Source organism: Festucalex cinctus, chromosome 1, assembly GCF_051991245.1.
Source record: "Festucalex cinctus isolate MCC-2025b chromosome 1, RoL_Fcin_1.0, whole genome shotgun sequence".
Lineage (NCBI taxonomy): Eukaryota > Metazoa > Chordata > Actinopteri > Syngnathiformes > Syngnathidae > Festucalex > Festucalex cinctus.
The window spans coordinates 47,855,641-47,872,735 of record NC_135411.1 but is presented as its reverse complement, the minus strand read 5'-3'; the positions used below and the strand labels follow the sequence as shown (position 1 = coordinate 47,872,735).

At 39.2% G+C, this 17,095-nt stretch overlaps 1 pseudogene; it reads right to left on the bottom strand.

Moving 5' to 3' along the window:
* Nucleotides 1-4,967: 4,967 nt before the first annotated feature.
* On the bottom strand, nt 4,968-6,392 carry LOC144032632 (ras-related protein Rap-1b pseudogene; annotated as a pseudogene).
* Between the last annotated feature and the right edge of the window lie 10,703 nt (nt 6,393-17,095).

Here is a 17,095-nt window from a genome sequence, read left to right as displayed (position 1 = left end):
TGGACCCGTCGTCAGGTAGTCACAGGGAACTTGCAGTATAGGCTAACAATTCACAAAGGTTGAATTGAGGCAAATGTACTTTTCTTGTTTGTTTAGGATGTTTCGGCAGTTCAAGAAAAGTCCAGTCGCCTCGATTCAACTTTAGCGGATTATGACCATTTGGATGACTGATAATCTACTGTACACAGACAAAAGAAAAGCGTTCACACTCACATTGACACCTATAGACTATTTCAAGTCCTTAGTTAACCTAACATGCATTTTTTGTTTGGGAAAGTGGGAGGAAGAACATGCAAACTAAAATCCCTAAGCTAAGATTCAAACAGAACCGTTTAATGTGAGACAAACATGGTAAACACCTGACATTTGTTTTGTTTTTTCCCAGTTTGTCTTATGGGTGTGGTCACACCTGAGAGCAAATCCCACTCACTCAACAATAGGAAACGTTTTATTTAAGGTTCTCTCTGCTGCAGTGAAAAAGTCTCCTTAATATTAACATTCCACAATTTGTACAATTGAAACTTCAGTTCAACACAAAGAAAGCAGTGATAGTGTAAACAGCACACACATCCCCGTCTCACCAGTCCCGACGTGATGACGACGTGACAACGATGTGGGAACGTGTCAAACTGTGACATCAGAACTCTTCAAGAGATTGGCAGATGGTGTGTCCTGCTTCCGTAAAAATATTTGATTTGCATCAGATTGGGTTTGTACTCAGCCGAACAGGACAATGGAATTCTAGGATGGATAATTCCAGGTAAATTTATCAGTTATGATGACTCCATTGACTGTAATGAAAAGATTCTAGGTGAAAGTTTGGTTTTTATCTCCAATTAAAATGAAGACCACAACCTCTTTTTAGCTTTCAGCAAACAATCTATGGACAAATTATTTAATTATGACAACAGAGATTCTGCTAGAAGTCAAGCTGTTACAAATTGTAATGCAAATGATAGGAACATTTTTGATTTGTAATCTCACATATTGAGAAACTACATTTGAAGTTTATTTGGTACATCCCCATAAGGCCAACACAGAGTTGGTCTGGAAAGCAACACCATCCAGTGTGAGAATTTGTCATGAAACCTCACAAATTTATTCATGAACAGGGGATGGTTGCTTTGACAATACAAGCAAACAAATCACCAACAGGGCTGGCACGTTCACAAGCTTCAATTTTAGGTCCTTCATTAATAAATATGTTCCCTTTTGGTGGTGTCATTAGGCGGCATGGAGTGAGTGAGAGTCTTCTGATGATGCAGGCACAGTGGATGCTCCTTTTAACTGTACACTAGACATCAAAATCCTGAATGGCGGAGGACTTTCTCAACTTTAAACCGGAACAAGACTGAAGTTCTAATCCTCCTCCTCAGGCCTGGAGAAAGAAACTTGAATCTGAAAAGCTGCCCAATGCAGAAAATTGAATTTCAAATAACTACTGGGCGGCACGGTAGTCGAGTGGTTAGCACGTCCGCTTCCCAGTTCTGAGGTCTCCGGTTCGAGTCCAGGCTCGGACCTTCCTGGGTGGAGTTTGCATGTTCTCCCCGTGCCCGCGTGGGTCTTCTCCGGGTACTCCGGTCTCCTCCCACATTCCAAAGACATGCATGGCAGGTTAATTGGGCGCTCCGAATTGTCCCTAGGTGTGCTTGTGAGTGTGGATGGTTGTTCGTCTCTGTGTGCCCTGCGATTGGTTGGCAACCAGTCCAGGGTGTCCCCCGCCTTCTGCCCAGAGCCAGCTGAGATAGGCGCCAGCAGCCCCCGCGACCCTTGTTAGGAATAAGCGGTCAAGAAAATGGATGGATGGATGGAATAACTACTGCCATGTGTGGCTGAAAAATGAAACTGCATTCTCCCCTCACATGTATACGTGATGCGCAGATGATGTCACATCCATAGAAGGCCGAAAATTCAAACCTGAATCCAGTCTGAAAATGATTGGCCAGAGGCTTGCAGGAATACCTATTGTGAACAGCCAAGGTGTTAATCTACTCATTACAGTTTTTCACGATTGTTAACACACAGAAATGTAAACTTTGGCACAATTTTCACGACCTGAACTTCATGTACCAATCGCTCGACCCGAATTGTCACTACTTCACACTCCCTTATGACTCCCTTAGACTCTGACTTTCCTTCTTTACACTCACACCAATTGCAAATCACCTTGTTGTCTAAACACTACACACAATTCTCAGTTATTGCACACACCTCTCATGTAAAAGCTCAACGCTTCAACCGACAATACACTCTGCAGTCAATTGCACATGAACTTGTTGTCAAAACACTACATACAATGTTCTGTTGTTACAAACACTTCTCATGTGACATCTCAGTGGTATCAGCCTACAACACACAAGTGTTCAAAACTCAATACATTCATGTCTGGTGAGCAATTAGCAATCAGGACTGCAGTATATAAGTGTCTTGCGCCGCCTCCTCTGTGTTTGGTGAATGGAGAACCTTGAAGAGAGCAACCTGAGAAGGAGAAGTAGAGTGAGAGGAGGAGCAAGAGGAGAACAGAGAGGAGCATGAGGACAGAGAGGAGAACAGGAGGAGTAGTAAGAGGACGGAGAACTATTATATCCAATGAGATTCAGGCCACTGTGATAGACCATATGCTGAAACATGGTGTGAGCATGAGGGAGGCTGGCTTGAGGGTCTTGCTGCTGGCCTTCCTTGATGACTTCCACAAACAACTTGTTCCAGCAGATCACATTGATGATCCATAACGATTTACTGAGATTATGTTGTCGTCTGGGACAATGTGAGTTTCCACCGGGCTCTGCTTGTACCTCAGTGGTTCCAGGACCACCCACATTTTAGGCATACTCTCCATTCCTCAACCCCATAGAGGAGTTCTTTTCTGCTTGGAGGTGGAAGGTGTATGAGTGAAACCGCCAGACCCAGGTCCCACTTGTCCAGGCCAAGGAAGAAGCCTGTGGTGACATGTGTGTAGCAAATGAAAACATGAGTTCCATTTTGTGAACACAGCGTAGAGATTTGATGGCAAGAGTCTTCTTGCAAAGGGAGTGTCAGGTTTAGCAGTTTGTGTGCACAGTATTGAGAAATCCGTTACTGTATTGAGAAACGTGTGTTGACAATCGTGAAAAACTGTAAAACATGTTTCAATCATAAATAGTCAAATAAAAAGGCTTTTGTAAAGATTGTATTTTGAGGCAAATTGTTACACATGGAGCAGCTTTAAATACAAATACTGTCACTACATCCCTCACATCAGGTGAAAAGACTTGTTTTTTGTTTTGTTTTTTGTTGTTTTTTTTTTTCTTTAACTGAGCTCACAAGTTTTTTGTTGTTGTTTTTAATCACCTGGAGAACACAACCAGACTCCACCCCTTTCTCTCTGGGCCAAAATGCACGGAGGCTCTAATGCAGGCTATTATGAGTATTACTAACAGAATTGATTAGTGTAAAGACTTGCTTTCTGGTCTTCTTAAAATGACAATTTGATCATCTGCTTGTGATTGGTCATCATCAAATGCTGCATTGAGTTCCTTGATCTGTAGTTTGAGGTGATCCAACTTATGGGTTTTGTATAGAATTATTACTTCTAGTTTTATCTGTTTTATATAACATCAGAATGAATAGCAGATCAATAACCATAGTAAAATCTATCCATCTATCCATTTTCTATACCTCATCAGTCCAAAGGGCCACAGTCCAAGTAACTCGAGCCTATCCCAGATGGCTTCAGACAAAAGCCCCCTCACTCCCTTCCTGGTTGCACACTCCCTGGATTGGTTGCTTTTCCAGTCAATCACAGGACAGCAATATGAAATAACATATGCATACAGATTGAAGTATGAAATTTTGAAATAGCGATGTTCACATCTAGCAGTCACTGGCAAATATTAATTTGCTACTTGATTGATGATTTGTCTGAAATCTCAAATCTCAAAACAAGCGGATGTGAGCAGGTCAAGGTATACTGAACACACAAAGTGAAATATGCATCTTTACAAATTGATTGTGAAATATTTATGTATTGTATGTAAAGTATTTATGTTTATTATGCTCTTCTGATTCTATTTGACAATCTACAACACCTTTTATTATTATTATCATTATTATTATTATTATAATTAACTTTGTCTGGATAATGCTGCTGATGCAATTCACAGGTGTGAAGGACAAGTTGTAAGAGGAGGTGCTGAAGTTTTACCACCTGCAAAGCCAAAACGTTCGTAACAGCGAGGCTGCTGCCATCTGTTGGCACTAATTTGCACTGTGGATAATATAATAAATGTGTGTTGCTATAATCTAAAGGTCCTGCAGGGCTTCTTTAGCCACCTTAATTGAACGAGAGACCTACCTGCTCCATGCAGAGTATCTTTCAACAACACAAAATATGAAAAAAAATAATGTAGCCTATTTGGTTCATTCCAAAACTTGAGGAAATTTTCTGTGAAACTTAATATAATCCATGATAATAATGCATAAAATACAGAGACATTGATTTATTATTCAATTATAGTTGTCCTGAGGGAGAAAAAAAAAAATGTAACTGTAGCTATAGTAAAAAGTTCTGGCCGGTGGGCCATAGGTTTGAGATCTGTTTTTCGTCTAATCAGAGGTGTTAAACTCATTTTTTTGTGGGTCTCATCATTATATTGGTATGGTTTTCCTCAGAGGTCTCTTATGAGAATGAAAAGCATATAGTCACATCATTGTATTATTTCATATACAGTTGCCCCGGCAATGGATTTGAGGTCAGAAGTCATGGAAAATGGCAAATAAATGTAACGTAAACAAGTATTATTCACTTTATGTTTAGAAGGGATATGGTGAAAAAAAATGCTTGTAAAATCCGTTAAAAGTGAAGAAACAGAAGGTAGACACAATTTAACTGCTTTAGTGGCCCCCTGAAGTGGTGCAGTGGGTTGGATCTTGATTTTTTTTTTTTTTTTTTTTTTTTTTTTTTTTGTAGTAGTAGTCTCGCCAAATTAATACAACTGAGACTGTATTTATATATTATTAGTATTAGTATTATTAATCTGGAAAATACAAGAAAGTTGCGCTATGATCCAATTTTCAAACCCTGCTGCATGACAAATATTGACCATGAGAGGGCAATATCAGACAGACGAGCTTCTGCCTGAGTTCTTCCATGGTGACAACTCTTCACTTATAAAGCATTTAGTGAAGAAATGCAAATAATAAATTATAGTGGCTTCACATATCAACAATAGTTAGAAAGAAAGCTGTGTTTAAAGTATGAAATTAAAATATTTACATTTCAAGGTCATCTTGTTCACAGTTTAGACATCTTTCTCCTATTTTGGTTTATCTTCAAGATTTGTCCCTGGTGCTTATATTTTATTTATTCAGATATTTGATATGAGCATCACACGTACATTGGACATAACAGATCCATTCATTCCTTTAGGGCACAAGTGCCAATTAATTCTCGACACTCACCACAGGAAGGCATTTTAAAAGGTACATAGATGACAAGAAGAACATACAGAAGTTAATTAGTCCATATTTAAAATCAGTTTTCGAGAAGCAACTCTAAATTGTGTTCAATAGCAATACAACATCCATCCAGTCAGCTACCCATCAAGTAACCACATTGTTTTTTTTGTTGTTGTTTATTAATTATGCACTTTACTTCCTTTCAATGATTTTTCAAATTGGTGTCCTTATAACTATCACTTCATTAGGATAGGAGGCAACTGTTGGCTTTGTTCAGTTTGGGCATCTTGTTCTTCTCCTTGGGAAAGGTTTCCCTCCTGTGGCACAGTGTCGGGCTGAGCCAGCCGGGCAGGTTGGCTTGCTGTAAAAGCTCCCGGAACACCTGTAGCACATTAATGTTGTCTTTGGCAGATGCCTCCACAAAGCTGTTGTTCCAGTCCAGCTCCACCGTTGACACGACATCCTCACTTGACACTTGCCGCTCGTTGTGACAGTCAATCTTGTTTCCTATCACCACAATCGGCGTGTACTTGTCCTCCTTGACCTCTAGAATTTCTTCCCGCAGACGTTTGACTGCCTCCAGGGATGCTGGGTCATTCACCGCGTAGACCAGGGCAAAGGCATCACTGTTCTGGATGGAGAGCCTTCTCATGGCTGGGAAAGAATAGCTGCCGCTGGTGTCCATGATGTTGATGTTGACTTTGACCCCCCCGACCTCATACTCCTTCCTGTGGAGCTCCTCCACCGTGCGGCGGTGCTTGGGCTCAAAAGTGTCCTTTAAGAAGCGCTGGATGAGGGCTGTTTTGCCCACGCCGGCTGCTCCCAAAAACACCAGTCGCACATTTGTCCTCTCTTTTTCTTCATGAGACATGCTGGCCGAGTTACTAAACTCTTGGTAAAAGAAGCCCCCGGATCTCTTTTGTGTGGAGCGTACAATGTTTTATGAACAGGCAGATGATGACTTGTAACACTGGAGTGTATGAAGCCAGAGAAACTGCACGCTTTATTTGTTCACACACAAGCCCGCCTTCTCTGTCTTCCAACCAGTCATGAGAAAGCTGGTCATGTGATATCAGACATCTGTCCATCTAATAGAGTATTTCATGTAATTATTTGAAGGATGCATTGTGTGTGTGTGTGTGTGTGTGGGGGGGGGGTGTGTGTGTTCTTGTACATACTACATTGTGAGGACCAAAATACGTCTTTATCCAACAGAATGAGGACATTTTTGTGAAGTGAGGACATTTTGGCCGGTCCTCACTTCTCAAGACCTCTTTTTGAAGGTCAAGACTTGGTTTTAGAGTTTAGGTTTGAATTGGGTTATGGTTGGGTTTAGGGTAAGGGTTAGGTAATCATTTTTGATGGTTGGGGTTAGGGTAAGGCTCTAGGAAATGCATTATGTCAATGGATGTCCTCACAAAGATATATGTACAAGGGTGTGTGTGTGTGGGGGGGGGGTGTCGGGGTGTGTGTGTGTGTGTGTGTGTGTGTTTTGGGGTGGGACTTCTTTCTTCTCTCAGAAAAGAAAAAGCTGAAACCATTATTCAAAACATGTGGACATGAGAATTTGCCTTTTCCCATTCATTTCATAATACAAATTGCCAGGTTCAGTGGGGGTGTTGAGGACCCAAATGCAGGAAGGTGAAGCAGGCTTGTGGATGTTGAGAACAAAAAAGGACTATTTCCAAAAAACATAAACTAAGAGGTAAGGAGGCAAAAAAGGAACTGATCAAAATAGAAATAAACTCCTAGCAGAAGAACAAGGGAAACTAGGGCAGAGCACAGGACAGGAAAACGGCAGTAATTCAGGGAGGAAACAACGACAACGACGACGACGACGACGACGACGACGACGACGACGAACCGAAAACAGGTGACTAAATAAACACACTAATTGACAATGATTAGACACAGCTGGGCAAGACACAAGTGGCAGGGGAAGGTGATTGGTAGATACACTGGGAAGGGAAGACACACGCAGGTGGACAAGTTTAACAATAACGAGACCAGGGAAGACAAACCGTAAAGCAGAAACAGAAACATGACAAGCTCAAAACTATAACCCCAACAAAAGCAGCAAAACTCAAACCAAACCAAATACTGTACAGGTGACAAAATCCAAACCATAACAACAAATACTGTAATGGCTTTTTGTGTCTACCAAAGGTCTGAAAATCATAACAAATAAGGATCCAAAGTTTCTTGCAATTATTCATAAAAACAACATATGGCCGAATTTTGAGTTAACATGTATTTATTAAATGTAAATAACACAAGTGTATATGGTCAGTTTTTCCAGTGCCATCCATCCATTTTCTATATAGCGAACATACTTATAAGGGTGGCATGGCTCAGGGGTAGAGTGGTCGTCTTCCAGCCGTGAGGTTGCGGGTTTGATCCTCACTCCTGATGACCATGTCTCAAGCAACACACTGCACCCTGATTTCCTCCAAGTGGAATTGGCAGCAAATGTTTCACATGTTGCTATGAGACCACAGAAAGCACCTGTGTTGGGAGGAACTGGAAGTCATAACTGAGCACATATGGGGCTGTCACTCATTTTTCACCAGACTTCAAGTTGGTTGAAAAGTGATGAGCAGTGATGGAGAAATTTATAATAAAGAAAATGAAAATTCTGGACTCTGAAGCAACCTTTTATGGCCTTTGTGGTCACAATTCCTGTGAAAATGTAGCTTGTATGTGTTCAGTTGTGAACATTTGAATCAGTTCATCTGTTTTGGACTTGCAAATTTTACTTTCTTTCTATTTTCTATGCCCGGCACGGAATTCATCTTCTGGCTTAAGCAAAGTCAGTATTTGGATCAAGTTTTCTGAAAATACAGATTAAAAATAAAATAATAAAATAAAATAAAATAATACTAATAATTTTATATATATATATTATTTTCATTATTTTAGCAAGGTGACGATATGATGCACTGCACATGTGTTTTGAGTGCTCAAGTCTTGTTTTAGAAAACCATTGCAAGGTCATTTTGTGCAAGGAGCTATATGACACTACAGTGCATATAGCAGCTTGATTATGAGCCCTTTGAGTGATGAGCTTGGCATTGTTCACCCTCTCTAGCATTCAGAGTTGTTGTGCATCTGAGGACTCGGTGAAATTATGGTCGAACAATCGGTCCTCCAAACACCATGTCTATTATGACTTTATTATGAAATTCAAGCACTCAAGATCTGCTGCTCTATTGGTTTGTTTTTTTTCTCCATGTTTCCTTCCGTCGTTGGTCGAACTGAGCATCAAAACAACACAGACACACTCTCTCTCTATATATATATATATATCTCTGATTTTTGTTTTACTCAATACAAATATGTACGTCAACCTGAACTGAAATAAGTGATTTTTTTCCACTGAAATAACTCCTCTACATGATCTTAGTTGCATACATAAAGTACAATCCCTTTCACTGTTATGGAAGCTGCTCCAGAAACCTGGCAGACACATTGTACTTGTAACATAATTTGATGTTTACAGCTTTGTGAAGTGGGCAATTCAGTGAAGGGTTTAATGATGTCAGGCGAGACAACAGATCGTCATCTTTGTTTGTTTGCACACACTGTAAAAGTGAGGCAAATAAAGCTTATCCTCAGCTGCAGGGCAATTTTTGCTACATGAGTGTAAAATATCTGATTAGGAACATTTCTAGTCTTATTGCTAACCTTACACTTATTGTGCTGCATTGCTTTTGCTATGTTGTTTCAGTAATTTTATATGTAGCAGTATTCATCTTGCCCTTGCTTATTTTCTATTTTAAATGCCATGGACTATCTGTCAACATGAAGTCCTGCTAACAAATCCTACATGCACGCTGATATGTTCTGCTCTCTCTCTAATCCTGCCTGTTCCCTTGTGTATTCGCACATAATGAGAGGGCACATGCTTATTGCTTACAGAATTATTTTCAGACCTCGTCTCTTGCAGGCTTTCTGGTTGGGAACATCCAGTCCTGGTAATGAGAGGTGTGGTCGTACTGGCACATATTGATTGCATCTTCTCTAATTACATTACTCGTTCGTGCTGTTCTTACTTGAGGAGCCATTTGTAGTGTTAAATGGGCTGAACTTGAGGTTGTGTTGTTTTCCCAAACTTACATGCATAAACACATAACTTGGAGCAGTTATGAATCTATTGCTTCAGGTTCACAGGGTTGAGGAATTGTCATTCATATGTTCAGTTTAGGAAAGTGCAATTACATATGACTTTATAAAGTATGAAGCAGGGTTTTTATAGTTTTGGAATTTTCATTTAAGTTAGTTTTTATTTCGTTTTTACTTTTTTTTTCTTCCATTTAGTTAGTTTGAATTAGTTTTTAGTTTTTTTTTACATTTAGTTTTAGTTTAGTTTCATTTAGCTTACGTATTAGGATAGTTTACTTTTTTTTTTTTTTTTATTGTGTATTACTTGTGCACAATATTTACACCTTAGTAAAATGGAAAAAGTAACATCTTTTTTTTCCCCCTAGCGTTACATTTCAGCTAAGTTAAATGAAAAAGCAGGCGAGTCGGAGCCAAAAATAAAGCAGTCACGTTTGTCACCTAGGAGTGACGTCATCTGAAAGTTCTTTTCTATTGGCTGCTGCTAGATGACATCACTTCTGGGTCAAACACTTTCATACATCTTTATTCGGGGGGCTCCAGGTGGAGGAGTGGAACCGTCACTTTCCTTTGGTGCTGGTTGGCGCGGGTTCGCTCCTCTGCCTGGGAGACCCGTGTGGCTTACATGAAGTCAGTTTGTGTGTGAGTGGGTGGTTAAAAAAATAAAAATAATGTCTTTATTCTGATTAATACATTTAAAAAAAATGCTTAAAATTACATTTAAAATCAACCTCATGTATTAAATTAATCATCAAAAACTAAATAATAGGACATTTTCACTATAATTATGGCTAGTTTTAGTTAGTTATGTAATCATAAAATGTAGTTTCAGTTAGTTTTTGCTTTTTAAAAAACATTTTATTTTATTTCGTTAACAAAATAGTTTTTTTGAATTTTAGTTTTTGTTTTTTTCATTAGTTTTAGTTAACTAAAATAACCTTGATATGAAGACTCAAAAACACCCCATTTGTACAGAACGAAGGATGACAACTTCGGCAAAAAGACTTTTGATGACAACTACAAAATGCATTTGCCACAAGGAATGTAAGAATCTATCAGGCTAGAATAAACTAGTGACGGGTGATGAAGGAGATTCCAGTCTGGTGACAGCCCACAGAGCCCAATTAAGTATTTAAACAGATTTGAGATTTGGTGTGCAAGGGTGCAAAACCCCTAGATCCAAATTGTGAGATTTTTGGTGTTTTGCCGGGTATGCTACCTGAGATTTGGGACATCAGGAAGACATGACGCCTCTGAGGGAAAAGGAGGAAAGAGCGATCCAACAAGGAAACAATTTGTATCCCCCATTTAACCATTTTGATTCATGAAGCAGTTAGACCTAACAAAGATAATAACCTGCATTCTTCAAACAAATCTAATCTGTAACCAAATACTGTTTCCTGATTTTGCTTGCAGATTTTAAATTACCTAAATATGTTTTCCAGCTAATAATTGGGTTTGGATGGTTGATTGATTTTGCACGTTCTGACCAAGTCATTTCAAAACGGGCTACCGTGGTATACCAAATAGTCTTTACCCTTTTTCGAGCGTGTTTATTCGTGAGTGTTTTTATCCGAAAGACTCATGGCCAGCGGTAGAGCTGTGTGTTAGCGTAGCCTGTTGAAGCTACACAAGGCTGTAACCTTTCACTCCTGTTTCATGTGAACAATGAACACAAATCGGTCCGCATACAATTAGCATAAAATAAGCCTGTGGGCAAAAGATAGCAGGAGAGAAAAAACGTTTGACTTCTGATGCTGTTACATCTAAATGACCTTCTCCCACTTGTTTGCGCTTATCATACTTTCACATATGATCTATTGAAACGACCTGAATACTGTATGTGTGCGTTTGAATTTTGAGGTAATTTTTGCGTTCTGTAAGCAACTAACATACCAGTATGTGGACTCTGAGACACTGCCATGTTTGCATTGTACCAGCTACAATTCAAAACTGGTCTTCTAATGTTTGGAACAGGAGGATGTGGTTTTTATTTTTAGTTTTTAGTTAACTTTATACATTCACACATATTGGAAAATTATCTTAGTGTACTCCTCATAGCTTTGTCTAATACAATTAACCCCTAACCATTTTTTTTCCTTTGTTTTGTTTATTTTTGTTTTGGTAATTGGATGTTTTGGGTAACTCCAGGGCGGCACAGTGGTCGAGTGGTTAGCACATCCACCTCCCAGTTCTGAGGACTCTGGTTCGAGTCCAGGCTCCGGCCTTCCTGGGTGGAGTTTGCATGTTCTCCCCGTGCCCGCGTGGGTCTTCTCCGGGTACTCCGGTCTCCTCCCACATTCCAAAGACATGCATGGCAGGTTAATTGGGCGCTCCGAATTCTCCCTAGGTGTGCTTGTGAGTGTGGATGGTTGTTCGTCTCTGTGTGCCCTGCGATTGGCTGGCAACCAGTCCAGGGTGTCCCCCGCCTACTGCCCAGAGCCAGTTGAGATAGGTGCCAGCACCCCCAGCAACCCTTGTGAGGAATAAACGGTCAAGAAAATGGATGGATGGATGTTTAGGGTATTGCTACTATTATTCAGATTCTATTTTCCTCTGGTAGGGATCTAAAGATTTTCCAAGGAATGCTAATTAAAACGAGACCTTAACCTTTAATGCTGTCTGGAGAATCATATTGTAGTAGTGTGAATTTCATTGGTTCCCAGTTTTTTTTATATTCTATATGAAATCCTTTTGACATGTGGAGCCAATTGATTGGTTGTCATGTCTCACTAACAATACACTGAGAAAGGGAGCTGAAAAATCTTTGTTTGCCTGAACAGGCAAAGTTTCTTCTGATAGCAGGATGTATTCACCATTTACCTCCACCATTTTACTTTTTTATCCTTAACTGCAGAAATTTCCTGTTGCATTGGTGCTCATAGTCAGGTATAGGAAAACAGGCTTGGAAAGCCTCTGCAAACCAGGTCCAGATGAGGTTTTGCAGAAAGTGAAATTCTTTTTCACAATATGGCAACTTTCACAGTACTTGTGTCCTTTTCGGACAAGGTATTGTTCCAGTTTAAAGTCTGCATGGTCAGGTTGTGTCTTTGCAACTAGACTAACTGTACAATGTTCACAGTTGAATGTCTGTGATGTTGATAAGACAGTAATTGTTGCTGCTTTGTGTGAATCACAATCACTCACTGTAGATGACTATATTAATTGATATGTTATCAACTCAGTTGTTAGATTGTGTAGAGAGGTGGGCCTAAAATAAATAAATAAATAGATAAATGAATAAATAAATAAATAAATAAATGTTATGGAAGAAATAATCTGGATTGTTGCTGAGCTTGGATTCAAAGTCCCTTCAGGGGTTCATGTTATGGACCCCTTCATTTGAAGCTTTGAATATGCAAGAGACTGAGTAATGGTAAATAGTAATTCCCAGGACAACCCCTTAAAATCACTCTGTTTGTTTAGTAAGCATATTTAGGGTTTGCCTCCAAGGATTTCAGGAAGTGTGGGGGCCCTACAAGGTGAATTTGTTTGATGAGGATTGTAAAATAACCTTTCACTGACCTTGGAAATATTTGAGTTGGTGTTCCAGAAAATGTTTAAGAGAAAGAAGAGCACTTAATGAAGTATGATGATTTTCTTAACTTCAGTGAACTTCTCGGTTTGCTTTCACAATAAAAAGATCATCATTGAAGTCAGACTCAGTGTGACTCTCACCCAAAATCTGTATAGGCTATTTTTTTTTTTAAGTTGAAGCAGCGAATGATGGATCAATTCAAATGGTGTTTTGTGAACATATGAGCTCCCCTTGAACTTTTTGACATTTTGCCACATTTCAAGCTTCAAACGAAATGTAAAATTAGATTTTTTGTGTGTGTGCGTGTGTTAACACCAAGTGGGAAACAGTTGCGAGGTGGAACAAAATATATACGCTATTTGAAAATTATATTTTTTAACAAATAAAAAAATGAAAAGTAAGATGTGCAAAAATATCCACTCCCCCTGAATTTAATACTTTATAGATCCCCCTTTAGGATGCAATTACAGCTGCAAGTCTTTTGAGGTATGTCCCGGTCAGTTTTGCACATCTAGGGACTGAAATTTTGGTCCATCCTTCTTTGCAAAATAGCTCCAGCTCAAATAGATAAAATGGACAGCGTTTGTCAACAGCAGTTTTCTGATCTTTCCACAGATTCTCTATTGGATTCAGGTCTGAACTTTGACTTGCCCATTTTATCACAAACTCCGTCCCTGCTGAAGAAAAGCAGCCCAAACCATGATTCTACCACCAGAAGCACCATTTTGATGAATACTATTCAAGTTTTGTGAAGTTTTCTTTATGAAGCCACATCATCTTTGTGGTTTGACTCTTTGAAATACCACTTTCACTTTGATACATGCCACTCCATATTCAATTGATCCCCATCATCCTCCCAGACATGCATTGAATTGGACTCTTTGCTTGATGAGAATTCAAATTGGTCCATCATAAGTGCGAGAGTGCTTTTCAAAGCCAAAAATATCTCATTATTGTTCCTTCAATAATCTTTTGTGTAGCAAAGGAAAAAAAAATAGAAGGAACAGAATCCTGCAAATCTAGGATATTTTTTTTTAATAGGTCACAGCACTTCCAATTCACCATGGCAACAGCGTCTTAGAAACATCAGCCCATCTTGGCTGATTCAAAGTCTTGTCGAGTCAACTGCAATCTTTGTGTCCAGTTTAGATTTCTTGTAAAGTGTGGATTTGCTCTTTCATGTTGTTTTGCTCCCTGTTGTCTGATCATTCGTTTAAACAATTATTGTGCGCTAGGATTTATTTTATTATTTATTATTTAAATACTATAAATTATTACAATATATTAAAAATATAGTGTTTTAAATGGCAATGTGTGTCTAGATATATCACTAGGTGTGACCAGCTCTATGGCCTAGTGGTAGCGTGTCTGCCCTGAGACTGGACGGTTGTGGGTTCGATCCTTGGCTGGGTTATACCGAAGACTATAAAAATGGGACCCATTTGCCTCCCTGCTTAACACTCAGCATTATGAGTTGTAATTTGGGGGTTAGACCACCAAATTATTCCTTAACGCGGCCCCTGCTGATGCTCACCGCTTCCCCCAATGATGTAGTGTCAGCCAGGTAGAGGGGGAATGGGCAGACCGGGATCTGTTTGTGCAGAGACTGACTGGCCAGTCACGTCACGGAGAAAAGAGAGGGAGAAAGCAGCAGCGAGAGCGTGAGAAAGAGGAGCGCTAGAGCGTCAGATACGAATACTAAGGAATTATATCTGAGTTATGTTCGTATTTATAAAAAATGAATTATCCGTACTGGATACTCGTGTTGTACGGATATCCGGTTCATTCCTAATGAAAAGTGTGACTGATTGTCACCAAAACGAATAGATAGATTAATGATAGTCTGGAAATATTAGAACAAATCTTGCAGTATTTTTATTATTATTATTATTATTATTATTATTATTATTATTATTATTATCCATCCATCCATCCATATTCTTAACCGCCTGCTCCTCACAAGAGTCGCAGGGGGTGCTGGAGCCTATCCCAGGTGGCTTCAGGCAGCAGGCGGGGTACACCCTGAACTGGTTGCCAGACAATCGCAGGGCACACAGAGATGAACACGCACTCACACTCACAAGCACACCTAAGGACAGTTCAGAGCGCCCAATTAACCTGCCATGCATGTCTTTGGAATGTGGGAGGAGACCAGAGAACCCGGAGAAGACCCACACAGGCACGGGGAGAACATGCAAACACCACCCAGGAAGGCCGGAGCCTGGACTCGAACCCGAGTCCTCCGAACTGGGAGGCGGACGTGCTAACCAGTGAACCACCCGTTCTTCTTCTTCTTCTTCTTCTTATTATTATTATTATTATTATTATTATTATTATTATCATCATTATTATTATTATTATTCATGTTGCGATGGCTCCACTTTATGTAAAAAAAAAAAAAATTAATACATGTGCAGACATGATAATAGTAGTTCGGAAATATTAGAATGAAACTTGCAAAATGTTGGCCAATAGGAGCCTCTGTCTTAAATATAAAATATTGCGAGTTTCGTTCTAATATTTCCAAACTATGATTGTCACGTGCGCACATACATGTGATAATAGGAAGATGAAAGCGCTGAATATGAATGTGTGGCAGCGTTTCCATCTTAAATATTATCCAAAATATTGCTCTGTAAATAGTTCTTTTTTTAGGTGTTATGAATGAATGAATGAACGAACGAACGAACGAACGAACGAATGAATTAAACATTTTATTCGGTTCATTCGCAAAATAAATTAAAAATTCAACATGGTCAGAAAACAAATTCCATCCATAAATATGCAACCGAAAGGGTGTAGGCAGAAGCAAAAGCTTTTCATTTCTGTGCCTACCCCTCTCGCACTCCAAAATAGAAGAAATAATCAATAATTCAATAATTGGACATTTTATAAAGCAAGTTCCTTTATTATTGTGTTCAAAAACACTGAATCTCAATCCTCGGACTGTTCAGTAAATATTTATTCATACACATACATTTTCAGAAAAAAAAAAAACTTTTTTGAAAAATAGTTCTTACTTTTGTGATCAAAAGCATTGATTTGAATCTCACTTTTGGCAATAGTTTTCAAATAAACAAAAATTATAGCAACTTTTGATCAATCCATATCAATTTCACACTTTATTTTACAATTTATTTTAAGTGTGAAATGGGAAAAAAAAATATGACCAAATCGATGGAAGATCCAATTATTTCCGATCAAACCACACCCACTTCCTGTTTAAGGCACACCCACTTCCGGTTAAGGCCACCCGCCCCCACCGAATACAGATACAGAAAATTTAGATGGTTGAACAGATACAGATACAGATAGTGGTGTACTCGCTCATCCCTACCAAATAGAGTAAGACCCTAGCTTGGTAACCCTTTCATAACCGGAATTCTTGCTCATATAAACGCATTTTGAATACCTCGATCGAACGGGGCATTGTTTTTTGCTGTGCGCATGCTGGCTATTTTCTTCTTTGTTTATGTAGTCACAACTTCTATTTTTTTTTATTATATTATTTTTTTTTTATTATATTCTATTTTGATTTTGTACAGCTCCGTCCTACTCGCTAAAGGAGCCTCCATTTTCACGCCACAGTTTGTGCCTATATACACAAACAGTAAATACAAGTATATAAGTCCATGCTTCTGGCGTGTAACCCACCAGAACTACTCAAACCGGTGCCAACAAGCATGACGCTCGCAGCAAAGAACTACACTTCTGGAGTGAGTTTAAATCCGATTACTTTATTTAGCGTGGTGAGTGACTAAATATATGACTTTTATTGAATGTCTAGTAAGTTAAAAGTGGAAATGACGTTATTTACGTAGTTACATTGTCAGCGTGTTGCGGTCCGAACGGGATATTCCAATCGAGCACAAATGAGCATGTAAACGGAAGTAACTCTGTCTGCCACACATGTAAACGTATTACCTCGATTGTTTCAGAAACCGGAATTCTGACTTTAACGCGAATATTGACTGCATGTAAACGTTGTCACTGTATAGCCTC